Below are 27,787 nucleotides of genomic sequence, written 5' to 3'. Positions count from 1 at the left end.
TGATGACAAAGAAAGCAGATGCTCAGGAGCTGGAAAGTTTTGTGCACAGTGGGCTCTGCAGTTTGAGGACAGTGTAATGGAGCTTAGAAAGCTGGCCCAAGTTGCACAGAAACTGAGAAAAATGGAGTTTTGAGTGAGTTTAGGGAGTAAGTTCATAATAAAAATTAATGAGGACAAAAAGTGCGTGTGTGTGTGTGTGCGTTTGTTTGTGTGTGTGTGTGTGTGTGTGTGTGCGCGCGCTATCCACTTACATTTCTAACTTAGTTCATTTGGAAATTGAATACTATATTACAAATTGCCGTATACTTGTCAAGATCTTTGTGGTGAAATGAAAAACATTTGAGAAATAACATGAATGCATTAGATTGAATTTCTATTTAATTATCGATATGAAAAATTGACTTGTGTATTAAAATGCCAACACTAGGACAGATTAGCTGCTTATACTGTGCTGTCACCATGGAGATGGTTCACTGAACCTTTCTTGTTCTTTTTTCCTGTGGAAAGGCATAAGGGTCAGAACAATCTATTTAAATGGGTCTTTTTATTTAATCATCTAACTTCAAATAGGCCCACTGCACAGGGCCCAGGGTAACAGGTTGATGCAACACAGCAGAATCAAAAATGAAATATTTGCAATTTGTCAATGATGGGTAAATCCTAAACTGGAACATTGAGGTCTGTTCATATCAGAGCTTGACATATATATTCACATTCAAAGCAATGGTTTGCACCCATCTTTCTGTTTCCGAAGCTTTCCGATATTTGTATAATGTAATCACTGTGATCGCTGCCTACAGTGTAAAATAGTCACTGTGTGAGAACCATTGCTGACACTTGAAATACTGTGGAGGTGAACCATTAAATAACACTTTTATCATACATGCAAACAAATGAGTTAGGCGCAGGAGTAGGTCCCTAGAACTCTCTCTACCCTTTGATAAGGTTATAGCTGATCTGCCTTTAGCCTCACCTGCACTTGTCTGTCTACCCCCCTGTATGATCTTTGTCGTCTTTGTTAATTGAAACTCCCATCTGTCACATCCTTCAGAATATTCAATGGTCCTGCTTGCACTGCTGTCTGGGGAAGAGACTTATGCATGTGAATGACCGTCAGAGAAAATATTTCTGTTCATCTCCATCTTGATGGGTATTATGATCTGAAACATTGTCACGAATTGACTTCAGGCATGTAATGATACTGTGTAACCACTTACAGAATCCCTCTAGTTCAGAGAGCATCTAATTTGTTCAAGTTGATGAGGTTGCTTTGATGGAAGTCACTGGGCTAACCATAGACATCTTTTCCCTTTCCCAAGTCACAACTCACAGAAGACTGGTTAAATTAAGAACGCACATTGGTAAAACTAAATGATCCTTCGGCAAATCACATGCCTGAACTAATGTACTGTAGAGACGGTTGGTTGTGGGCAGCAGTAAGGTCAACTGTACGGTCAGTCATTTGAGGCTAACTTGTAGGCAATCAGTCATAAAGACTGTGTAAGCTAATTCTGTACATCTCGGCTCTGCACCAATCGGGTAGGTTTTGCCAGAAGCAGAGCTATCATAATATCCTTCAATCTGCTCATCCTATACTTAAAGATAAATAACAGGCAGAGGGGGTGTGTGCAAAAATTGCAAAGCACACACTTCCGAAAGTGAAATTGGGACACAGTATCTGATACTGCGTGTGGATGTGTAGGAAAGCTTCCATCCTGGTTACAGGATTGTTATGTTGCTGGGGAATCCACTGGGCAACAGTGGTTCCAGGAAGGATCCCAGAACACGAAAACCTCCAAATGGGGACTTGGCTCCTTGCCACAGGGTTTGCCAATAGAAGATAAAGGCAAGGAAACTGAACATTGACAGCAGCTAAATGTTTCTTCACCAGATTGAATGGCACAGTAAGAATTTCCAAGAGTCTGTTCAAATTTCATGGTGGGTCGTAACCAGAGAAGTGCCGTAGCTATTGGGCATTCAATAGCTCCAATAAGGAGTATTTAGATGTACTCGCTGCAAGGTGTTTCATATCAAGTCAGAGTATGTAATTTAGAGACAACCCTTTACTAGTCAGTTAGGTGAGCAGTTTGTGGCAGACTGCTCCAGCCAACACACTGAGGACACTGAAGATCAAATTTGTTAATAGACTACAAATGATGCACTTTTGACTTTTCAATGAGGAAGAACTGATTTCATTTTGCACTAAATTTAGACTGATAGCTGCAGTGCATTGGATACACCCAAGCAGCATCTGGGGTTCATATAGGAACTAAATATATTTTTGTTTTCCTGTCCAGTTATTTTCAGTGTTTTGATGTGGACAGAACTGTGAGACCTCGACTCTTTCCTGGGAACAGCCAACCTAAAACTGGGATGCTTTACCCATTAGTTTATATACTTCGCCTGCCAGTTATGCTCTGCACCCTACAATCTGCCACCTAACAATTACATCTCAGTTTATAATCTCCTGGTCCTTATAGGATGTTCAGCCTTGATTATGTTGGAGCTTTAATGCAGCTAATATTATTGACAATGCCTCCCACAAAGCGACTCTTAGTTGCTAAAATGTGAATGTTTAATCAAAGCAATGTCTGAAACTTCCATTATAGCCTTAGGTAGGTTTAGGAGGGTCCAGGAGTCCAGGCCCATGTGGTGCAATGTGAAGCAGTGTGAGAATAATCACTCACAAGAGCATCATGCTGCTTTTCTTCACAGTCGGGTCAGAATCTGACCCTGGGCTTAAACCACAAATTTAGCATTGGTTTTACAGCACAACTGGTAAAGTTATAGAAACCCACCCCTTATTACAAAAAACATTTCAGCAACTTCAAAGTCAAAAACATTACGAGGAGTGTGATTTCTGTGTGGGAACCAATATGGTAATATTTGAAAAGTGCAGTATATTCTTGGTGAAACTTTTTATGGTCCCTGTAATTACTATAATTGGAGGAATAGCCATTCTCCAGCGTAATATGCATACACATTATGACTGCCCATAATTGCCTCTATGCCGCTGAAAATGAAAATGACATCTTCAATTATAAGCGTGACCATTTTTGCAAAGCCCTGACTCATATGGCACAGCTCAGGCTTTTTCATGTCCAATAACCAATTGCTTGGCATAATCACACAATTCTCTATGAATGAAGAAAGGCACTCGGTCCATCTTAGTTCATCCACCCAAAATGGCACTGATATCTCCCCAACAACTTCTTCATCCAATTCGTTTTAAGTGAACCCAGTACTCCATTTGTATTTATGTAACTTCTCATTGTTAGCCTTGCATTTTCCTCATTAAATCTATGACACGTGGTCCAACTCTTTCTTTAATAATTTCCCAGACTTAACATTTACAGTCTGTATACCTCTAAAGAAACATTTGTTAAAACCTTCTCTTCTGGTGAAAATGCCCTACATTCTCGCAGTTCTCAACATGTAGCTCAGTTGTGGTTTTACTGAAGCCCTAGAGAATGTTGAAGATAATTCTCTTTATTTACATCACTTTTCCTCATAGAGCTTTAAGGAAGAGCTAATGACCTATAGTCACAAGATACTACCCTGATTAAAAAAGACAGGACAGTAAAAGAGGATTTGTATTTATATATGCCTGTTCCAATCTCAGAATGACTCAAATTACTTTCTGACCAATGAAATGTTTTTGAAGTGTAGCCAGTGTGGTAGCTGTTTTGCACACTGCAGGCTCCCACAAGTAGTAATGTGATTATGCCCAGATAATCAGATTTTAGGTGTTGGTTGAGGAGTGAATACTGCCCAGGCCACCATGGAGAATTGCCGCTGCTCTCCTTAGAAATTGTATATGAGATCTCTTAAATACTTCTCGGGGGCAGTCAGTGCCCTGGTTTGGCTTCTCTTCCGAAAGCTAGCTCCTCCGACAATGCAGCACATCACCAATATTAAACTAGAGTGCCAACCTGGATATCAGCAAAGGATAGTTGTTTTCCAAAGTTCTTCGCAGGATAGGAGCACAGGAAAGGCTGAGAGATGAGCTGGCATCTTAAAAGATTCCAATTTGAGATGAATGGCTGGCCATTCCTGGTCATGTTGAAGTAATATTTGCAGTGGGTTTGAGGCCATTATAAAGCATCAGATTGGCAAAAAAAACATGGTGCAAAGGTAACAAAATTCAGTCGTGGTGTAAAGCCAAGGAGGGCTCTTAGTGCTCTTCGAAGAACACTCCTCACTCACATTTTAAATTCTCATTTGTTCATAAGTTTCCGACTGCTGTTCCCTAAGTTTTCACCTGACCTTCCCATAATGTTTGTGTAGGCCTTGCAATTGTACTGTAAGGCCAGTCTGGATGACTATAATCCACAAATCCAGTGATATTAGCAGACCTTTTTGGCATTTTCAATGTGTCTCACCAAGTCTCCACTTGGATAAAACATGTAACATATGAAGAAAGCGGTGATGATATTATCCAGTGTTCATGCTCAAAACATCAATCTGTGATGAAACAACACTGCTTCGTTCACTGGAAGGTCAATCGCAGTGACTCTCAAAAACAGCCAAATATAGCCCTTAGCTTCTGTTCCTTTGTCCACTAGTGTAAACCACACCTGATGTTATGTTCTGTTTGAGAAAGGAGAGTGTGACTATTTTTGATTCTCCTCCCTATACCAATCAAACACATTCTGAGACACCCTTTCCCACTCTTGCTGAACCACGCCAGTACTTAACTCAAACTTTATTCTGCCACATCCACATTTTCTGTTGTGTCTTTTTTGTTGCAGAGTTAACACACATGATGCAATCTCTCGGGCAGCTCCTTCTGACAAGTTGCCATTGCTTTTGTGTTCACCCCAAAAGAGTTGTCAAGGCTCATTTCAGCTGAATTCTGGAATATCATATTACACAAATAAATGTGTTAGTTGCTTGCCAATCCAACAAACAGATTTTAGTTTGAAGCTGCCAGGGTTATATTTGACACACCAGGATTTTCTCCCCCCATTTGTGAAGTAATTTCTGTTCGGAAATTATTTCTGTAGTCTTTTTGTTATACCCCCCAACTGCAAAACAGTGGGAACAAGTTAAAGCTAGGAATTTCAGCATCATTCAGGATTCAAAAGATCAGTGGGCATGTTGGCACTAAATTACCAATAGTTGACTCAGTTCCTTGCCACACACACACATTTTGTATAGTTTTTATATTAGAATAACAGTCTGGGGAGACTGGTGCTAAAGTAGAGCCACATGACCTATATCCTCCTTTTTTTTTCTAATCACAGTTCTTCCTGCAGCCAGGCTAAAGTCATGCAAAAGTCTTGTAATTCATATTGCTCTGAGAGCGACTGCATCCCCATGCTTATAACCTCAGTACTGAACTAGCATTGACCCAGACTGTGTGCTCAAGTCTTTGGTGAGACTGAGCAAAGGCTGATACAGTAGTGCTGCTGCGAAGTTGCCTGATCCCTGGTCTGCTTCCTGCTGAGTGCCCAATATTCTGGGTACAACTATGCATTTTGTGGCACATAGCCTGCAACATGCGGGGTGCAATATGTGTGTGCAGCTACAGTCCAACAGCCCAACCACCCTGCAGCCAGTCCTGACTTTCTCCTAACGTGGGGATGCCCCTGTGTGAAGAGGCTGATGGAACTGAACAACATAAATAGTCAGGCCAGTGGTGCTGATATGTTTCCTAGCAGCTGTGTAGCTGCTGGTTTCCAGCATCGCCCCACTGTCACTTTGGCTACACACCTGAAATGTGCCTGCCAGCACTATTTAAAACGAATGAGCTCAGTGATCTTTGGACACACTGCTGGGATCAGGAGTACAAGCCACCATCAGGCATTCCTTGGCTGAGACGCAGTGAGGGGATCCTACAGATTTTTAAGCCCAAGAAGTTCTGTCAGCCGAGAAAGGCTGCAAGTTCCACGACCTCTGTTTTTTTCCATTGATCTCAATCCCATCTACTTGTCTCATTATTATTCCTTGTCCAGAAAGTCATGAAAGGATTTAAACATAGAATCATAGAACAGTACAGCACTGAAGGAGCCTTTTTGGCCTGAGTGTGTTTGTGCTGGCTTTTTGACAGATGATTAAGTTAATTCTGCTGCAAGCTTTTACCCATATCCCTGCAATTTCTTCTCCTTTAGTTATTCATCAAATCTTTATTTTTAAGTTTGCTATCAAATCTGTTTCCAGCTGCCTTTCAGGCAGTGCATTCCAAATTCTAATTGCCTGATGCATAACAAAGTTCTTCCTCATTTTATCTCTGTTTTTTTTGCCATTCACCTTTAATCTCTGTCACCGGTTATCAAGCTTTCAGCCTTTGGAAACAGTGTTCAGTCCTTCCATTGACGTTATCTAAACTCACCATGATTTTATGCACCTCTTTCAAATCTACACTTGGCTTCCTCTGCTCTGACATGAACAGCTTCAACTTCTTCAATACTGTTGTTTTCATCCTTTAATCCAATTCACTAATGTGAACAGGTGGGAGAGATGACAGGAGTTGTTGAATGAACCTAGAGATACCAAATGAAGTTAAAACAGGGTGAAGGTGAAAGAAATTTGAGCATAGTAAGCATTCTTAATTTAATGTAAAAAGACAGGTGTGCATATATGAGGTAACAAGGTGTAGAGCTGGATGAACACAGAAGGTCAAGCAGCATCAGACGAGCAGGAAAGCTGACATTTCGGGTCTGGAACTTCTTCAGAAACAAGGGAGGGGAAGGGGATTCTGAAATAGAGAAAGAGGGGGAGGCGGATGGAAGATGGATAAAGGAGACAATAGGTGGAGAGGAGACGGACAGGTCAAGGAGGTGGGGATGGAGCCAGTAGAGGTGAGTGTTGGTGGGGAGTTAGGGTGGGGATTGGTCAGTCCAGGGAAGACAGACAGGTCAAGGAGGCGGGGATGAAGCTAGTAGATAGGAGGTGGGGTTGGGGATTGAGGTGGGAGGAGCCTGCTAGGTGGGAGAAAGGATGGACAGGTTAGGGAGGCAGGGACGAGCTGGGCTGGTATTGGGATGTGGCGGGGGGGTAGGGAGTTTTGAAGCTTGCAGAGTCCACATTGATACCAATGGGCTGCAGGGTTCTCAAGTGAAATCTGAGGTGCTGTTCCTGCAACCTTCGGGTGGCAACATTATGGCACTAGAGGAGACCCAGGATGGACATTTCGTCCAAGGAGTGGGAGGGGGAGTTGAAATGGTTCGCAACTCAGAGGTGCACTTGTTTGTCGCGAACCGAGCATAGGTGTTCCACAAATCGGTCTCCAAGCCTCCGATTGGTTTCCGCGATGTATAAGAGCCTACATCGGGAACAGTGGATACAGTATACCACATTAGCAGATGTGCAGGTGAACATCTGTTTGATGTGAAAGGCTTTCTTGGGGCCTGGGATGGAGGTGAGGGGAGAGGTGAAGGAGCAGGTGGTGCACTTCCTGCGGTTGCAGGGAAAAGTGCTGGGTGTGGTGGGGTTGGAGGGGAGTGTGGAGCAGACAAGGGAGTCACGGAGAGAGTGGTCCCTTCGGAAAGCAGGTAAGGGTGGGAAGGGAAAACTGTCTTCAGTGGTGGGGTCGGATTACAGATGGCGGAAGTGCCGGAGGATGATGCGTTGGATCCAGAGGTTGGTGGGGTGATATGTGAGGACGAGGGGGATTCTGCTTTTGTTTTTATTGTGGGGAGGGCGTGTGAGGGATGAGTGGCGGGAAACTCAAGAGATGAGATCAACGGCGTATTCGACCACTGTGGAGGGGAGGTTGCGGTCCTTGAAAAACGAGGACATCTGGGATGTCGGGGAATGGAATGCTTCATCTTGGGAGCAGATGTGGTGGAGGCGAAGGAATTGGGAATAGGGGATGGTACTTTTGCAGGCAGGTGCGTCATACAGTCATCGATATAACAGAGGAAGAGGTGGGGTTTGGGGCCAGTGTAGGTGCGGAAGAAGGATTGTTCCATGTAATCTGCAAAGAGGCAGGCATAGCTTGGGCCCATGGCCATCCCCTTTGTCTATAGGAAGTGGGAGGAATTGAAGGAGAAGTTGTTGGGGGTGAGGACGAGTTCAGCTAAGCGGACAAGCGTGTCAGTAAAGGGGGACTGGTCGGGCCTGCGGGTCATGAAGAAACGGAGGGCATTTATGAGGAACCTTTCACAAGTACCAGACATCTCAAAGCATGTTTGAAATCTAGCCTCTGACGTAATGCAGAATGCAGAGGTGCCAATTTGCGCAAAGTTCCCAAAAATGGCAGTGTGATAACAATCAGATTTATTTCTGTTTTATTGATTTCAGAATAATACCCATGAAGCGTTTACATCTACCTGAGGGGGCAGACATTTCAATATTGATTTAACCATTCATCTGAAAGACAGCACCTCCAAGAATACAACATTTCTTTATTAGAGAACAAAGAATAATACAGCACAGGAACAGGTCCTTCAGCCCACCAAGCCTGCACTAATGCATGACGCCTTTCTAAACTAAAAACCTCTTGACTCTATCTGGTCCGTATCCCTCTATGCCCTACCTATTCACATACCTGTCAAGGTGCCTCTTAAATGTTGCTCTTGTATCTGTTTCTACCACTTCTGGTAGTGCTTTCCAGGCATTTTACTCCTTCTCTGTAAAAGATTTGCCTCTCATATCTCCTTTCAACTTTCCCCCTTTTACTTGACATCCCTTAGTAATTGCCATTTCTACCCTGGGGAAAACGATTCCTGCAATCCATTCAATGTCTGCTTCTCATAATTTTATAAAAATCTATCGCATTGTCACTCAGCGTCCAATGGTCAATTGAAAACAAATGGGTTTGTCAAATCTCTCTCCTGGACAATACCCTCTAAACTTTGCAACATCTTGGTAAAGCTTTTCTGTACCCTTTCCATAACCTCCATATCCTTCTAGCACCGTGGTGACCAGAACTATACACAGCATTCCAAATATAGCCTAAATGTTCTGTAAAGCTGCCACATGACTTGTATTGTCATTTACAGATATTTCTTTATAAAACTATCTTGAAGTTCCTTACTAAAAATCTTTATCTACATGTTTCATCCATAGCGTAGTTTTAGAGAATTTTCTATGTACTGTGCAGGATTTGTCTTTCAGATCCTTGAGTAAGTCAATGCTTCTAGTCTATGCAAAGAACATTGAAGCCACCCAGCATAGTAAGGGATAGCTCTGGTGAGCCATAACATGGAAAGAAGATAGGAAAGTCTGCAATAGGTTTTCAAAACTAGCCAAATATATTGCTCTTGTCTTTTATATAAATCATTAACATGGATTATACATTATGAACGTATATATGTTTTTAATTTTCTATTTTGCATAACATTCATATACGTAACTTTGTGTATGTTATTTTGTTTGTAATTAGCTGTATTTACGAAGGATCATTGGGATTAGAGAAAGACAATTGATTATATAGCTTGAGGGGACATACTCACATTAACCATTGGACAGGCAAAGTGACCAATGTCTATGAACTACTCGATTCTATAGGCATTGTACCCGTGTTGTTGACACCATTCTGTAGTTAGTATGCAAGTGTGCGTGTGTATTATATACATCTTGCAATGAAGTGTACATATTACTAGTATTTAATTAATTGTAATGTACACTCACTAGCCACGAAATGTTAACTATGACTATTTTCAGTTTATGATCTCAAGAGGCTGAGTCCTGAGAAACTGCCCTGACATTGGGTCATAGGATCGAGGTTCCCGAAACTCTTTGTGATCATAAGATAGATACAGATGTGGAAGGTCTTAGGATTCATTTTACTTACCTTCTCCGCCTTCTCAAAATGCAATCCCTTTCCTCACCAAAATTCTGAAAGAGGTTCTCACCTCCCAGATCTGAAACACTTCCTTTGAAGCCCTCACAGCACGGAGAGTTCCTGACGAAAGGCATAAACAGAATCCACTGTTGCAATTCAAGAAGAGCAAAGCCAGCACAAACTCTGGCATCTCACCAATGACTTCATCCCCCTGCACAGACATTGACACAGTCTCAACCAGACAGTTAGTAACCATCGTGACTTAATTGACTTTTAGCTAAGCTTTAAATTTCAGATCTTTTCCATGAAAAAGGCTGACTACATGCGTCTATGTAAATCCTTCCATTTCTATCATTCTGTCAGTCAGTGAAACCATCTATGTTTCTATATCCTGCCATCTGTGACCCAATTATTCCAGATCTGACTTCTATTCTTGGTAAACTTCAGCCAATGTATCACTTTGCTGTGTGTATCCTGCCCAACAAAAAATCCTGCACAAATCATTCATTGTCTAGTGCGTCTTGATCCAAACCATCTTCTTTGAAGCGTTCTGAGATCAATTACTGTTTTATCCACCAATTTTTTAATCCAATTCACGTGGTCCCAGATATAAACAAAATACTGTGGATGCTGGAAATCTGAAATAATAATAGAAAATACTGGAGAAACTCTGGACTGGTAGCAGGTCTAGAGACAGAAACTCAGGCTGAATTTAATGTTAAGTACACGTTGCATCACGCTTTTTGGAGAGTATTTTGTCACAAGTCTGAGCAAGATTTCTTCTTCTATCTTATTAAGCTCCCCTCATTAACTATCTACCCCATACCTATGGTGTCCCGCTCATCCTATTCCATCCCATTTTACCAAGTGTTGTTTCTGGAAGAATTCACTGGATATTTGCCAAAAGGCCAGCATCATTGGCACCTGTGCCATATTTAAAAGGCCGCTGTGCAGGAAGATGGCACTGCAGCCCTTCGATGGGGAGATGGAGGAGGTGGCGCAAAGGAGGGACATCCTATTCTCAGAGGACCAGCAGAGGTGGGCATGTCAACAGACTTTGGCAGCCTGGCCCGAGGTTACCACCTGTGTCGGTGCAGTCCCTATGGTGTAGAAAACAGCCAACAGTGACACAAGAAGGTAATGACCTTCTCTACTCCTCCAGTGTCATTGCCACACTCTTCTCTCTGCTACTTCACCTTCACCCTATCTCTGCTATAGCACCCACCTACTACTGTGGGTCATTCTCTGCAGCATCTTCCCTCACTTGCTGGCATTCCCACCCACCAACTGTCCTCTCCAGTTATTCAGTTATTCAATATCCTGTAAGGTTCAACCTAATGTTTTAAGTCCAATGAAAGAGGAGTCACTGGACTTGAAGTTTTAAGTCTGTATCTTTCTCTACAGAAGCTGCAGACCACTTGGTTCACCTCCCTTTTCAACTCTTTGATGTCTGCTCTTCTCCAGTTGAGTATATTTATGCTTGATTGCTATGAGCCCTTTTCTATCACAACTCTAAGTCTGATTATTTTATGATTACTTTTCTCCAAATGCTTCCCCACTGAAACACACATTCGCCAGTACAGAAACACAATGATTGAGAGAGTTCTCGTTCGTATCAAGGTACATGTTTCTGGATATTCTGCTCCTCTTTATCCTTCACATTCTTATCATCTGAGTAGATAATAGTTTGTGCATTGGTGTCATCCTCTTCCTGGAAAGTTGATTGTCACGATCTCCACCTCTTTCGCTCCAATACTGATCTTACACTGTCCATATGGGTCAACTGCATCCAGCCCTTTAACATCCTCTAATTCCCTCCCCTACATTACCCATCAGTCTTTGCTTCCAATAATTGACCGTCCATTGTCTGCCCTGATGATGCAACTGGAACTTTGTAGATTTCTCTGTTTAAGGCTATGCACTAATTTCTTCCTTCTTCTATTTACATCTAGCATTTTCTATCTGTGTAGACATGTCAAATACATTCAGGTTATCACTGTCACTGTATGCCTCCTGTAAACAGGTGAAAGTAACTGAAGACACATTAAGCAGAGGTTCACCTGCACATCTGCCAATGTGGTATACTGCATCCACTGTACCCGGTGTGGCTGCCTCTACATTGGGGAAACCAAGCGGAGGCTTGGGGACCGCTTTGCAGAACACCTCCGCTCGGTTCGCAATAAACAACTGCACCTCCCAGTCACAAACCATTTCCACTCCCCCTCCCATTCTTTAGATGATATGTCCATCATGGGCCTCCTGCAGTGCCACAATGATACCACCCGAAGGTTGCAGGAACAGCAACTCACATTCCGCTTGGGAACCCTGCAGCCCAATGATATCAATGTGGACTTCACCAGCTTCAAAATCTCCCCTTCCCCCACCGCATCCCAAAACCAGCCCAGTTCGTCCCCTCCCCCCACTGCACCACACAACCAGCCCAGCTCTTCCCCTCCACCCACTGCATCCCAAAACCAGTCCAACCTGTCTCTGCCTCCCCAACCTGTTCTTCCTCTCACCCATCCCTTCCTCCCACCCCAAGCTGCACCTCCATCTCCTACCTACTAACCTCATCCCACCTCCTTGACCTGTCCGTCTTCCCTGGACTGACCTATCCCCTCCCTATCTCCCCACCTATACTCTCCTCCCCACCTATCTTCTTTTCTCTCCATCTTCGGTCCGCCTCCCCCTCTCTCCCTATTTATTGCAGAACCCTCACCCCATCCCCCTCTCTGAAGGGCCTAGGCCCGAAACGTCAGCTTTTGTGCTCCTGAGATGCTGCTGGGCCTGCTGTGTTCATCCAGCCTCACATTTTATTATCTTTGGATTCTCCAGCATCTGCAGTTCCCATTATCACTAGAGAAACACCAGGACCTGGTGAGCCAAAAGGACCACCTCAGAGAACCCTGGCACCATTGAACGCCTTCCTTCCCAGTTTTTGCCTGTATCCCTAACATCAAATTGTTTCAGATCAGTTTGTGGTTGGGGTGGTTTTATAAGGTGATTACAGTTTTAACCAGTTAAATTGTCAACAGTTCATATTTTTTTGCCTGTGGTTAGAATCTATTTATTTGTCATGAATAACAATTCTCATTAAGTATAAAAACCTGGTCCATGCTTATGTCAACCTGGTGCTAAACGGACACGTAAATTGAGGAATTTTGAGTACTTTTATAAAATACTTGACTTTTGTGATGATTCCAGGAATAATGGGGCTTGATATCCAGTGTATGGCCCTAGTGAGGTGTGACAGTGGCTTATGGTATACACCCAATTAGATTATAACTCCTCCACTGATCTTTAATTGTAACCAAACTCAGTCTTCAATTATACCTTCCCTTTCCACTACTGTAATTTCCATCAGTCATCTAGACAGATTCTGCAGTATTCCCTGTCCTGGGATTCCACTGTTAAATGATTTCAGAGTTTGACATTCCCTTGTACCCTCAGGCATCCATTTTCTATGTTGATCACATAATGCTAAGATGCTTCAGACGAAATTAACATTTTACTATTCTGCTCGTAAAGTGTGCAACTGTTTCAAACAGCTATTTCTGTACAATGTTTGATTTTGTGCACCTCTGAAAATGTTATTCTGTCTCTGTTATATGTGTTAAACCCTAGTTACTAGGGCACAATTCTCAAGGAGTGACATGACTGGAGGTCTATAAATCCTGAGCTTTATTTCGGACTTGCAAGTGATTGCATGCTCACCGGGGAAGAGGAAAACAGTGTTTTAGCCGTTGCACAATGGAATGTTACATTCCCTATGGAAGAAAAGCTGGAAGGATAGGACGCACATTCTATCCATCAACTCATGGCTCCTTCTGCTGACTAATCAATTGGTTGGTAACTGCTTGGAAAGGTCAAGAGGTCAGACTGCTCTGTCTTGTCAGAAGCTTGTGACTGGCTGACATTTACAGGAGAAGTTGGCTTCGTCTTATTTCAAGCATGAACCTAAGTGTATTTTCAAAGTCCAACCTCTGACTTGCCTCTCATTATGTTTGAGACCACATGCCTTTTCTGTCGAGTCATCTAGACAGTGGTGGCGGGTAAAAAGTCCACCAACGGAGAGCAGCTGGCAGCTGAAAGCCAGGGCATGCCATTCCTTTATCCCACACAGATTTGAAAACTTATTACCAAACAGAGGCTTTTGTCACAAAAACAGAACTCGCTGGTGAAAGCGGGCAGAACTGGCATTATCTAAGAACAAAGAGCAAAGAAAATTACAGCACAGAAACAGGCCCTCCGTCCCCCCCACCTCCCCCCCCCCCCCACCAAGCGTGCGCCGATCAAGATCCGCTGTCTAAACCTGTCATCTATTTTCTAAGGGTCTGTATCCCTTCGCTCCCTGCCCATCCATGTACCTGACCAGAAACATCTCAAAAGGCACTACCGTGTCTGCGTCTGCCACCTCCCGCTGGCAACGCGCCCCGGGCACCCACCACCCTCTGCGTAAAGCACTTTCCATGCATATCTCCCTTAAAATTTCCTCCTCTCACTTTGAACTCATGACCCCTAGTAATTGAGTTCCCCACTCTGTACAGAGAAGGCAGAATTAATGTTTCAAGTCCGGTGTTGCTTCTCCAGAAGGGCCTGATGATGGGTCACTGGACTCAAAACGTTAACTCTGCTTTCTCTCTACTGATGGTGCCAGATCTACTGAGTTCCTTCAGCAGTTTTTGCTTCAGTTTCTGAGCATCTGCAATTCTTTGTTTTATTTTGGAGGATTTTGTCAGATCCTCACTAGTTTCCGTCTGGGCTGTGAGAAGTGCCATCTGTGAAAAATAAAACCTATCAACCCACCCTGGCCTTGGAATAGTAGTGAGAGAACCTCCATTTACATAGCGTCTTATCTCATTTCCCTGGATGCCCCAAACTATTGCCACGATGGTGAATTACTTTAAAGAACTATAACTGTTATGGAAAACAAAATCATGGATACAGTATAGCAATAGTTTTACAACGAGTAATGAGTTGATGAGAGCAGTTAATCTATTTTTGGTGAAGGGAGGCACATTGACAAGGACTCAAGCAAGACTTGCTTTAAAGACCATATAGAAATTTATGTGGGAAATAAGGGTGTTAAGAAGTCTGGAGAAAAAACTGTTTTAAAGAAAGCTAACAAAAATGGCAGAACAAGCTCTGTAGAACAAATGGCGTACTCTTGATCTTCTTCCCTGCTCTCTTCAACAAGCGCTGTGGAACTTTTAGGACCTAACCAATGAGAGGGATTTTATTTATCTGAAAGATAGTAGCTTCAACAAATATCACTCCCTTAAAAACTGCATCAAAGGCTCACCTAGATTATTTTAAGTTCTAGAGGTGCGTTTTGGCCCAGAAGCTTCTGACCTGCTAACAAAAATTCGGTCAACCGAGCAAAGTTGATATTTACTTTAAATGGGCTGATGACATTGGTTAAAGCGTCACATGGTAGAATTTTGTACTAACGTGTTTGTACACCGTAGCACTGATAATTCACAGAAAGTGACTTCAAGGCATTATCTATTTATAACTTGGACAAAATGTAATGGGTTAAATCAAAGTGCAGCCCAATCATAATTAAAGGCACGTGCTTCCCTATAAGTAGCTAGTCACGTCTTAGCACTGCTCTTAAAGTTCTAGAAAATACTGTAATTGCAACCATAATGTTCCCAGCAGTCCTTCCTGAAATTCAGCCCCATGTGATGTGGTTTCAACTATATAATAAGAAAATTCTGTTTTATGACCAGAATTGCTTATGCAGCATATCGGTGTGATGCCAGTGATGATCTCAGTGCTGATGGTAATTCTACACTTCCTGCCCGGTAACTCCCTGGTTATTCAGTGTGGCAGTTGGTAGATTGCACTCCCCAGAGTGTGTTTCTGGCAGTATCGCATTTTGCTGCACAAAATGGCAATTTAATTACAGGGTATAAATCAGTGAGTGCTGATTGAGGTCTCACACAACACATAACTGTATACTCCCACAGTCTGAGAAAATATTGCTGTAGATACATGGACACAGCTTTCCTTTCTCATTGTACAGAGCCAATGGAGCCACAAACTCCAGAAATAGACAGCAGATCAGACAGGATCAAAAAGGGGAATGAGTACTTTCCTATCCTTCTCATGGTTGGAGTGATTTTCCCTCTTTACCCCGCGTAGGTGATTAATTTCCAGAATGATTGCCATAAGTCAGTTTACTACATTAACGGTGCTATGTAAATGCAAGTTTGTCATTGTACTGTTGTTGGCCATTTTGTTCATTTAGCCGGGGGCAGCCTTGGCAGAGTCAACTGGTTTTTCTCTCTCTCAATAAAGAACAAACTTTTCAAACCCTTTGGCTCAAAACTAACCCAGTAAAGATTTGAAAAGTTTCTTCGTGTGAGTACATCTATGTACAAGTGACTCCTTCAATCTTCCTGAACTACTGGTCACTGTATTCCCAACTCCGGCAGAGTTTTAATTCCTGGTCAGTTTCTGTTATGCTGTGGGAATTCCCTCCAGTCTGATGGACACTTGCAGGTTCTCCACTAGACACGGGTCATTTCTGCACTCATGTCACAGTCTTGATTGAATTGTGCTGGTCTATCAATTATTAAATAGCAAGCCTCTAAATACTGCTGGCAGCTTGCGAAATGTCCATTTTGGCCATTAAAAATAAAGTGAAGAGGAGTATCAATCTTACACCCAGCAAATAATATTATATAGTCTGTGGAACCAGAATGTGCAGTATGTTATCAGAAGGAGTTTAAACAATGCAGTCCTTCCATGCTGCCATTAACTAGCATTTTAAAAGCATAAAACATGGATCGGGTTACTGACTGAGGCACAGAAATGCACATATTATCTCCTTTTTATTGTGCTTAGTATTGTGTACAAATGAAAATAAATCAAGCTTTAACTAGCCACAAAGTTCAGAGTTTGCAGTTTTTGTTAATTATTCAGGATGTGAGAAGGCATTTATTTCTCATCCCTAGTTGGCAGTGGCTACTGTGTTGAACCGTCGCACTCTTTATGATGTAGGTAGACCCATTATAGTTAGGGAGGGAATTCCAGGATTTTGACCCAAAGACATTGAAGTAATGATGATGTATTTCCAAATCCGGCCGGTGAGTGGCTTGGACACGGAGTTGGAGGTGGTAGCTCTGTCATGTAACTGTTGCTCGAGTTCTTCTAAATGGTGGTACTAAGTAGTATGTTTGGATGGTGCTGTCTCAGGAGTCTTGATGAATTTCTGCAATGCATTTTAGAGATGTTAAACACTGCTAGTGGAAGTAAATATGAGGGTATGGTACTAAATATAGTGTCCTGGATGGTGTTGAGCTTCTCGAGTGTTGTTGGAGCTGTGCTCATTCAGATAAGTAGGAAATATGCCATCATAATCATGCTGTGTGTCTAGTAGATGGGGATCAGGCATTGGAGAGTCAACGAGTGAGTTACTTGCTGCAGGATTCCTAGCTTCTGACTGCTTTTGTAGCCACAGCATTTACATAGCTAGATTTCTAGATTCTGCTCAATGGTAACCCCCAGGATGTTGATCACATGGGATTCAGCAATGGTAATGTCATTGATTGGCAAAGGGTAATGGTTGAATTCTCTCTTGTTGGAGATGGTCACTACCTGACGCATGGTGTTACTGCACACTTTTCAGCCTATGTCTTGATTTTGTCCAGGCCTTGCTGCATTTGGATAATATCTGAGGAATCATGTTTTGTGCTGAACATTGTGCAGTCATCACTGAACATCCTTACTTGTGACCTTATGGTGGAGAGAAGATCATTGATGAAGCAGCTGAAGATGGGTCGGGCCTAGGAGACTGCCCTGAAGAACTCCAGCAGAGATGTCTTAGAATTGTGATGACTAGCCTCCAACAACTACAACCATCTCCCCTTGTGCTATGTATGATTCCAACCTCCAGAGAGTCTTCCCCTGATTCCTGTTGACTAGTTTTTCTGGGGCTGCTTGATGCTAACACATTTGTACTAATCATGCCAAGGGTAGTCACTCTCATCTCCTCTCTGGAATTCATCTCTTTTGTCCATGTTTGAACCCAGAGTTTAACAAGGCCAGGAGCTGAGTAGCCCTGGTGGAACCCAAACTAAGCATTAGGAAACTTTGAGAATATATGAAATGGTTATCGATGATTTACTAGATTTGAAGAATGAATTCAATATTATGTTTATACATAACTTTTTATTGCACCTTTAAAAGCTGTAAATATTTAGAATTGCAGACTCTCTCCTGCAGTTATCCAATAGTCCTGATGAAGGGTTCAGGCCCGAAACGTTGACTCTGCTGCTCCTCTGATGCTGCCTGACCTGCTGTATTCCTCCAGCACCACACTGCATTGACTCTAAGCATAACTTCCCTTGTCTATTTACTTCACAAACAATTACAAACACCATGCATGAAACTTTGCTGTAATTTTATAATTTTGGCATGAATTTCTCAGACACAGCACACCGCATTGCAGCTTTAGGTTTTTGACCAGTTGTTTTACGTACTGCATCAACAATCATGCAGACAATATTGAGACACACATTGCAGAATGTGATTGAATGCTACTTGCCTGTTGCTATGAATTCCTTTGTCGGCCTGGAATTGTCATTCTGATTGGATGACCTGACTGTAATGGTGGCTTGCCTGTCTATTCAGTTGGACAATGGCTTTCCTGGTTCTGGCATCTGGCATATTTTCCTCAGAACCCACCAGTTTAGGAGTTACTAAAGAAGTAGATCACTCCAAATGATCAAATAAATACTCTCATCGGCTCTGCTTTTTGTCACGCTGCTTTAAGTTCCAATTGCAGTCCTGGAAGTCATTAGCCAACCATCATTAGACAAGAGTGAGTTTCATTGGTCATTGTGAATTGATTGGATGGTATTTCACAGTGGATGGAGGGTGAACAAACTATTGTTTGTCTCTGGAATTTGGGGCAAAAATTCAATTTTTCAGATTGCTGAGCTCTTAAATCAGAAATTATACTGTAACCTATTGACTGACTTCCCCTGTAAATGAGTCCTAATGATGCTTACTTTGTAATCTGTAACCAACAGGGAGATATGAAGGCACATACATTTTTAAACAGGACTATTAGTGATTAATGTACTTGACATAATGGCAGCTACAGTTAAAAGTGAGGCCTGTTCTAATCTGTGGGTGAATTGTTCTAATTATCTCCTCTGGGGAAAAAAAATCCTAAAAATGTTCACAAAATGGCATTTGTTAGTTTAGCACACTTGGTCTTGAATGCATGACCAGTTTCTGTAACTAAAACCCATGCCTTTATTCTCAACGTGTTTAGGTTAATGTAGCCAAGATTTAACAGTTGACCTCTAACCTTGGTAAATGGCTTACTGGAGAATGTGTAGGATGTTCACATGCTCTTCCATCATCTTCCAAAGGAGAACTAATGACCCCAAGTAATCTACATCAGTTAAAGCTATCTAACATGTTTGCAGGTGAAATAAAGCATACAGAGCCTGAAGGCTGAAATAGGTAGTTAAGCTGTAAGCCTCCTTTTATGTGAGAATTGGTTTAGGTGCAAACATGTAAATATCCCTTTTTTGGTATAACTTGTTTTTTTTCTTGAGAAAAGGCTTGAAAAGTATCACGCCTCTGATAATAAATATGTGAGACTGTGTTTCTCATACAGACCCTCTGTCCCTACTTTCCCCAGATAAATAACATGCATGAAGAAATACAAAAATGGGATCCAAGAGATAGTCAATGGATTATATTCTATTTAGGTGAAAATAGGCCAGTTGAAAATCTGACCTCAAGGTGCACAAATCACAAGGTGGCAAGTCTAAACTACAAATATCATCCCAATAATCTTGCTAGCTAACAAGGCGTAGAGCTGGATGAACACAGCAGGCCAAGTAGCATCATAAGAGCAGGAAAGCTGATGTTTTGGGCCTAGACCCTTCTTTAGAATAACAGTCCCTATTAACAACTATTCACCCTCCCAGCCTGATCGTTAACAACTGCTTTATCTGTCCAACTGTCTTTCTCTCTCTTTGGGCTCTATCTTATCATTTACTCCCCACCCCACCCACCTCCCAATTTTCTGCATAGAAACTGACATTTTCCCAGCCAACATCAGTTCTGAGGAAGGGTCACCGGACCCGAAACGTTAACTCTGTTTTCTCCTCCACAGATGCTGCCAGACCTGCTGAGCTTTTCCAACAACTCTGTTTAATGGTTGTTGACTTCTGTCTACATTTTGGAAACATAGCCCCATTTGTTAAGTAGTCCAAATTAACACTTTAAATTTCACATTTCTGCCAACAAAGTAAATCATAGAATAGAACTGTAGAATTCTTACTGATCAAAAGGAAATCATTCACTCCACTTTGTCCATGACATCTCTCAAAAAGAGCAAATCACCAGGTTCTACTTCCTGTCTTTTCCCCATAGGCCATAAATTCTTCTCTCTTCATATAATTATCTAACTCCCTTCTGAAAATCTCAGTTGGGGCAATGCCACTCTTGTCCTGACATTAGTACAACATTTGTTCAAACGTGGACACGAGAGACTAATTCCAAAGGTGAAGTGAGGGTGACTGCCTTTATCATCAAGGCCACATTTGACCAAGCGTGGCATCAAGGAGCAAAATCAGGTTTAATGAGAATCAGTGGAAAACTCTCCATTGATTGGACTCATACCTAGCACAAAGGAAGATGGTTGTGGTTGTTGGAGCTCAGTCATCTCAGCTCCAGGACCTCACTGTAGGAGTTTCTCAGGGGAGGTCTTTGGCCCAACCATTTTTAGCTTTTGCTCCAATGATCTTTCCTCCACCATAAGGTCAGAGGTGGGGATGTTATCACAATATGTACACAATATTTAGCACTGTTCGTGACTTTTCAGATATTGAAGCAATCAATATCCAAATGCAGCAAGACAAGGACAATATCAATTTTAGACTAACATGTCTAAGACAATAATAATTTCTAAGTAAAGAGCATGTAACCATTAGTCTTCAAATTCATTGGCAATACCATCACACAAGATCTCTATCCTGTCGTCTACCATTGATCAGAAATTGAGCTGGTCTGTCACTGTAAATACAATGGCTTCAAGAGCAGGTCGGGGACTAGGAATACTGATGCGAATAAATCACCTCCTGAAGATACAATGCCTGTACACCATCTAAAAGTCACAGGTCCAGAAAATGACAGAATACGCCCTATTTTCTAAGATGGACTCTTTTCTCATCATAAACATTCACTCTGCCCACCACCAATGCTCTGTAGCAGCAATGCGTACTATCTGCAAGATACATTGCAGAAATACCACCTTGGGATTGGAGCTCACTCATCCAAGCAAGTAGAAAGTATTTCATCACACTCCTGGCTTGTGGGTTTTAGATGGCAGGTGGACTTTGGGGAGTTGGGATGTGAGTTACTCACTGTATGATTCCTAGTCTCTGACCTGACCCAGTTCAGTTTCTGATGACTAGTGGTTTGAGTGATGGTAATGCCATTCAGCATCAAAGGGAGATCATTAGGTTTTCTTTAATTGGAGGTGGTAATTAAGTTACCGTTTTCTGATATAATGTTACTTGTCACTTATCAATCCAAAGCTGGATATTGCCCAGGCCTCGCAGCATTTAGATGTGGATTGCTTCACTACCTGAAGAGTCACAAATGGTGCTGAACATTGTGTGGTCATCTGCAAACACCCTTTACTTGTAATCAAATGGGGCAGAAATGGCCATTGACCTAGTTGCTGAAGATAACTGGACCTAGGACCTTACCCTGAAGAAGCTCCTGTGATGTCCTTACACTGAGGTAATTGACTTCCGACAACCACAGCCATCTTTATTTATGCTAAATATGAATCCAACCGGCCCTAGTTTGCCTGATTCTCAATGATTCCGTTTTGTTCAGGCTCCTTGATATCAAGGGCAGTCACTGTCACCTCATCACTGGAATTCAGCTCTTTGGTCCATGTCTGCACTAAATTTATAACAAGGTGCGGAGATGAATGGCTCTGGCAGAGCCGAAACTGATCGCCAGTGAGCAAGGTATTCCTTTACAGGTATTCTTGATAGCACTGTTGACAGTGCCTTCCAGCACTTTACTACTGATCAATAATGGAGTAATAGTATTGGTTTTGCTCTGCTTTTTGTGGATGTGACATATCTGAACACTTTCCCATATAGTCAGGTAGGTGCTAGTGTTTTAGATATATGGAACAGCTTGGTTAGGGGCACAACAAGTTCTGGAGCACAAGTCTCCAGTACAATTGTTGGAATGTTGTCAGGGCCAATGGATTTTTTTTTTAATGTTCAATTCCACTAGCCATTTTTTGATATCATTTCTTGAATTGCATTGGCTGAAGACTGGAATCTGTAATGATGGGGACCACTGGAGGAGGCCGAGATGGGTCATCCACTTGACACTTCTGGCTGAAGGTTGCTGCGAATGCTTCAGCTTTATCTTTAACATTGATTTGCTGGGGTCTTCCATCATTGAGAATGGAGGCTTTTGTGGAGCTGCCTTATGCTGTTAGTCATTTAGTTGTTCACCACTATTCATGATTGAATGTGGCAGACTGTGGAGTCTAAATCTGATTCATTAGTTGTTGGACCACATAGCTGAACTTATTGCATTGGCACTCCCACATTGCAGCTAACACTTCATTTTTAGGAATCCCTGTTCCTGCTGCTTCTGGCATATCCTCCTGCAACTCTTCATTGAGCCAGGATTGACATCCCAGCTTGCTGGTAATGGCAGAGCGGAGGATATGCTGCTTTATGGCAGTTACAAACTATGATAGATGGTACTCAAGAGGAAACCTTGGTTTGCCGGAGTCAATGTTGCGGATTTCCAGATGAACTCCCTCCCAACTGTCTAGGGTCTGTCCTTGCTGGTGGGACAGGATGCAAACAGAGCTGCTGATAGTGGTGTCTGGGACATTACCTGTCATCTATGATTTGGTATTTATGACTCTGTCAGACTCTGTTGTTTGATTCTTCCAATTTTGGCAGAACCCCTGAGATGTTAGTAAGGAGGATTTTGCAGGGTCAGCGGGGGTAGAGTTGGGTGCTTTCATTTCTTTCATTAGCATCTGTAGTGGTTTTAGTACAACTGAGTGACTTTCTAGGCCATTTCAGAGGGCAGTTAAAAGTCAGCCACGTTGCTTTGGGGCCTAGAGTCACATGGAGACCAGACCAGGTAAGGATGGCAGATTTTCTTCCCTGACGCGCTTTGGTAAACTGGATGAATTTTTATAATAACGGTAACATGGTAACCGTTAGACTAGATTTTCATTTAAATTTCACAACCTGCTATTGTGGATTTCATAAAAACATAGCAAATAGACCATTCAGCCCATTAAGCCTGACCTGCAGGATCATGGCTGACCCTTTATCTCAATTCCGTACTCCCCATATTCCTTGACACCTTAAGAAATCTATATATTTCCTAAATATATTCAGTGACTTCACCTCCAGCTACTAACGTGGTTGAAATTTCCACAGGGTCACCACCCTCTGAGTGAAGAAATTTCTCTTCATTTCACCCTGTGATTTGAAACCCTCGCTGTCACTCCCCCAGCCTGAGAAAACATCATTCCTGCATCCAGTCTGTCTAACTTCAGCAGAAAGTTATACTTTTCAATGAGGGCTCGTCATTAACTTGCAGGTAGAGTCTGTGATTAAGAAAGCAAATGTAATGTTGTCGTTTATCTCAAGAAGGCTGGAATATAAAAGCAGCAATGTGCTTCTGAGGCTTTATAAAGCTCTAGTTAGGCCCCATTTAGAATACTGTGTCCAATTTTGGGCCCCACACCTCAGGAATCACATACTGGCTCTGGAGCGTGTCCAGCGGAGATTCACACGGATAATCCCTGGAATGCTAGGTTTAACGTACGATGAACGGCTGAGGGTCCTGGCATTGTATTCATGAGAGTTTAGAAGTTTGAGAGGAGATCTAGTAGAAGCTTACAAGATACTGTATGGCTTAGAAAGGGTGGCTGGAGAGTGGTGGGCCTGTGGAAATCATGGCCATGGAGCGCAGTGGAGGCCAGGACATTAAATGTCTTCAAGGCGGAGATCGATAAATTCTTGATCTCACAAGGAATCAAGGTCTACGGGGAGAGTGCAGGGAAGTGGAGTTGAAATGCCCATCAGCCATGACTTAATGGCGGATTGGACTCGAAGAGCCGAACGGCCTTACTTCCATTCCTATGTCTTATGGTCTTATGGTCTTATTATTCTAAACTGCTATGAATAGAGACCTAGTCAACCCTACCTCACCTCAAACAGCAAACTTGCCATCCCAGAAATCACTCTGGTGTGCCTTTGCTGAGCTCCCTCTCTGGGAGATGTATCTTTTCTTGGGGAAGGATAACAAAAGTGCACACAGTATACCAGATGTGGTGTCACCAAGGTCCTGCATAGCTCCGGTTGGGACTTCCTTGCTCCTGTACACAAACCATCTTGTAGTGAAGGCCAACATACCTATTTGCATTCCTAACTGCTTACTGCGTCTGGATCCTTGCTTTCAGTGACTGGCGTACAACATTTCCCAATCTACCACTGATTACATAATTCTCTGCCATTTTGTTTTTCTCACCAAAAAGGATAACTTTACACTTATCCATGATATGCTGCATTACTCATTGCTGCATGACTCACTCACTCAACTTGTCTATATCTCCCTGAAACTGCTTTACATCTTTCCCACCATTCTCAATTGCTTCTCATTTAATGTTGTCAACAGACTTGGAAACATTAAAATTAAACCTTAAAACTTCCCTATTCAAATTGTTGATAGCTACAGTGAATAGTTCGGGCCTGAGCACTGATCCCAATGGCACTCCAACTTGTTGAAGTTTATCCCTACTGTCCGTTTTCTGTCTGTTAACCAGTTGTCAGTACTTGCCAGTGATATAATCTTGCCCAGTAACCTCTTACGTGGGACTTCATCAAAAATCTTCTCAGAATCCACATACACCACATCCACTAGTTCCCTTGAGCCCATTTAATTTGGGAACATGGTCAGCATGGACTAGTTGGACCGAAGGGTTTTGTTTCTATGTTGTATGACTCTATGACTTTATGACTGTATGTGTCAAGAACATTAGCCTAAGACTCTGGTTACTTTTCCAGTGAGATCACCACTACACCACATATCTCCTGTGTTGCTACATGTTTGTTTCGAGAAGAAGCAGCTAAATGTTTTAACTCAGGAAAATGTTTTATATTTAATCATAAAATCCAAAATTCAGCATACCAGCTAAAATTGCTTTAATACGTTTCTCCCTATTTATTTTATAGTCAAAAGCTGCCTCTAATAGCAGTTGCTATATTCTGATGAAGGTTCACTAAACCCAAATGTTAACTCTGCTTTCTCTCTCCACAGATGCTGCCAGACCTGCTGAGTTTTTCCAGAAGTTTCTGTTTTTGTTTCTGATTTCCAGCATCCGCAGCTCTTTCGGATTTTTTTTTTGTTGTCGAGAAGTCCTGCTTAACTGTGATAATGGGAACTGCAGATGCTGGAGAATCCAAGATAACAAAGTGTGGAGCTGGATGAACAGAGCAGGCCAAGCAGCATCTCAGGAGCACAAAAGCTGACGTTTCGGGCTGAGACCCTTCATCAGACCTTTCCCCCTCTCTGATGAAGGGTCTAGGCCCGAAACGTCAGCTTTTGTGCTCCTGAGATGCTGCTTGGCCTGCTGTGTTCATCCAGCTTCACACTTTGTTATCCTAGTCCTGCTTAACTGCCTGGTTAACCAATCTGCATAACTAGGTTTGAATAGATCAGAATTAAAAATCAAAAAAAGGTCAGGGGTTTCAGCAATAGAATAAGCTTAACAACATGTCCAGCACAATGTTGTACTGAGCAAAAACCCCTTCTAATCCCTAATTGAAATTATTGTGGTTTTCAGAAACCCGGACCGTTCCACATGATGTCTTGGCAAGACATATGTTTTTGTCATTTTTGAGGAACGGCTTTGGAACATGTTCTGTAAAATGGCAAAATATTATCATTTGAAGAATAAACAATGCAATCAAAATTGATGCAGGGTTTAAAGGACTTGCCAGCAACAGCCTTAGTTGTTGGCCCTTTGCTGCCCTTTGACCCTGCATGATTTGGCTTGTGATTGGCTACATGCTGGCTTGCCTGTAAACTGGTTGGCAATGCAGACTGGATTTGAGGCTTGGAGAGATGGCAGACGGTACCTACTGCTGTTGCAGGGGTCAGTGTATAACAGCACAGTGTATAACAACAAAATACCCGTGCTGCCTGAGAGACACTGTACTGCTGCTTGACGTATTTGCATCCGATTTTCTTCCTTTCTGAAAGGTTGGGTTTGTTGCTGTTGGCATGCGGTCCCCTAGTTGAAGGGAAATTTGTGTCTGGAAGCTGAGGCTACAGACTCCAAATAAAAAATGCTCACGTCAAATAAATTCATTCATTTTGACCTTTCCACCACAACATGATCACCAGAGCATGTCTGATCAAGCAGCAGTTGCATACCTGGGATAGGGCACTGCTTCTGCTGAGGTTTTGTTGTTTTGTTAATTATTTCCCCATGGCTGTTTAGATTCATGTGCTGATTCCTGACCATTTGTCCCAGGTTTCCACCATTTGAGTCAAAGCTATGTTTTGTCAGAGCTAAACACACAAGGGCCTAAGTGCATAGTTTCTTTTGAACAAAGGGGTGAATTTGGCCCTACCTGACCAGTACATAGGAAGTTAAAATTATTCCGGTTTCTTCCCAGACTCATAGCCTTAGGGAACTAGTCGAACACCATTTTTATTTTCTCCACAAAGTCGGCTGCAGGGGGCGCTATCTCACAGCAGCACAGTCAGTCGTCTTTTTATTTTGTTCTGCAAACTAGGTGCCAATGATGAATAAGAAATATCAGTCACTTCTCCACCAGGCCAACACACTGGTTCAGAACCACAGGACGCTTTGCAAGGTCAGATACTTCCATTTTGAATTGACTTCCCTGCTGGGCCCTGCAGGAATATCCTCTGGCTTTTAATTCAAGACAAATGGAATGTTAGCATTCATTTCGAGAAGGCTAGAATGCAAAAACAGAGATGTACTGTTGAGGCTGACCGCATTTGGAATATGGTGAGCAGATTTGGGCCCTGTGTCTAAGGAAGGGTGTGGTAGCACTGGAGGGGTTCCAAGAGGAGGCTAACAAGAATGATCCCGGGGATGAAGGACTTGCCCTGTGAGGAGCGGTTGAGGACTCTGGGTCTGTACTTGATAGAGTTTAGAAGGATAACAGGTGACCTGTTTGAAACCATACAGAATATCGAGAGGTCTGCATAGAACAGATATGGAGAAGATGTTTCCACTAGTAGGAGAAACTAGGACCTGAGGGCACAGCCTCAGATGAAGGGACGACCCTTTAGAACTGAGATGTTGAGGAATTTCTTCAGCCAGAGGGTGGTGAATCTCTGGAACTCATTGCTGCAGAGAGCTGTGGAGGCTGCAGTGATTGTAATAAGGCCCTGGCTAACACACCAAAAGGGTGTGGGTCAGAGATCTTGAAAATGAGGCAGTACTACATTCAAGGACTGCTGATGGGTAAATAAAGGGTGACTTGGGTGATGGTATACTGGCGTTTGTGGAGTTATTTCAGGCCAAGCCATTCTGTGTATTTAAGACAGAGATAGATTGCTAAGGGGATCAGGATCACAGGGAAGTGGTGGGAGAATGGGGTTGTGAAACATTTCAGCCATGATTGAATGGTAGACTCAATAGACTGACTAGCCTGTTACTGCTCCTATATCCTTTGGCTTTATGGTCCTTACATGATCTGCTGTCTCCGCTTTCCATCAACAGCTTCTCCCATTGTGTGATCCCTCAGGATAGTCACTTGCCTTCTGTTGCTGGGCAATCTCTGGACAACATGATTTCCTGCTGCTCCCACCACATTTGCACTGGGAACAGGTGGGATGTCGCCAATGTTAAAATTGATTGTTCCTGCTGTGATGAAATGAGAAAATAGTACACACCAGAAATTCCCTGTTTTTAAAATCCAGGTGCATGTTATTATCTTCCTCTCTTTCTCTGTCTTCCATTATGATTCTGCAGCA

The 27,787-nt window shown here is 42.6% G+C and overlaps 1 protein-coding gene across 4 annotated transcripts in view; it reads left to right on the top strand.

Annotated features, from left to right (window-relative positions):
• The window catches only part of lhfpl2b (LHFPL tetraspan subfamily member 2b), a 163,866-nt gene that overhangs the window by 58,732 nt on the left and 77,347 nt on the right, over nucleotides 1–27,787 (top strand). The gene's annotated exons all lie outside the window — the stretch shown is intronic.

Source organism: Stegostoma tigrinum, chromosome 3 (assembly GCF_030684315.1).
Source record: "Stegostoma tigrinum isolate sSteTig4 chromosome 3, sSteTig4.hap1, whole genome shotgun sequence".
Lineage (NCBI taxonomy): Eukaryota > Metazoa > Chordata > Chondrichthyes > Orectolobiformes > Stegostomatidae > Stegostoma > Stegostoma tigrinum.
Note: the sequence above shows the minus strand (reverse complement) of the source record. Positions and strands in the feature narration are given on the sequence as shown.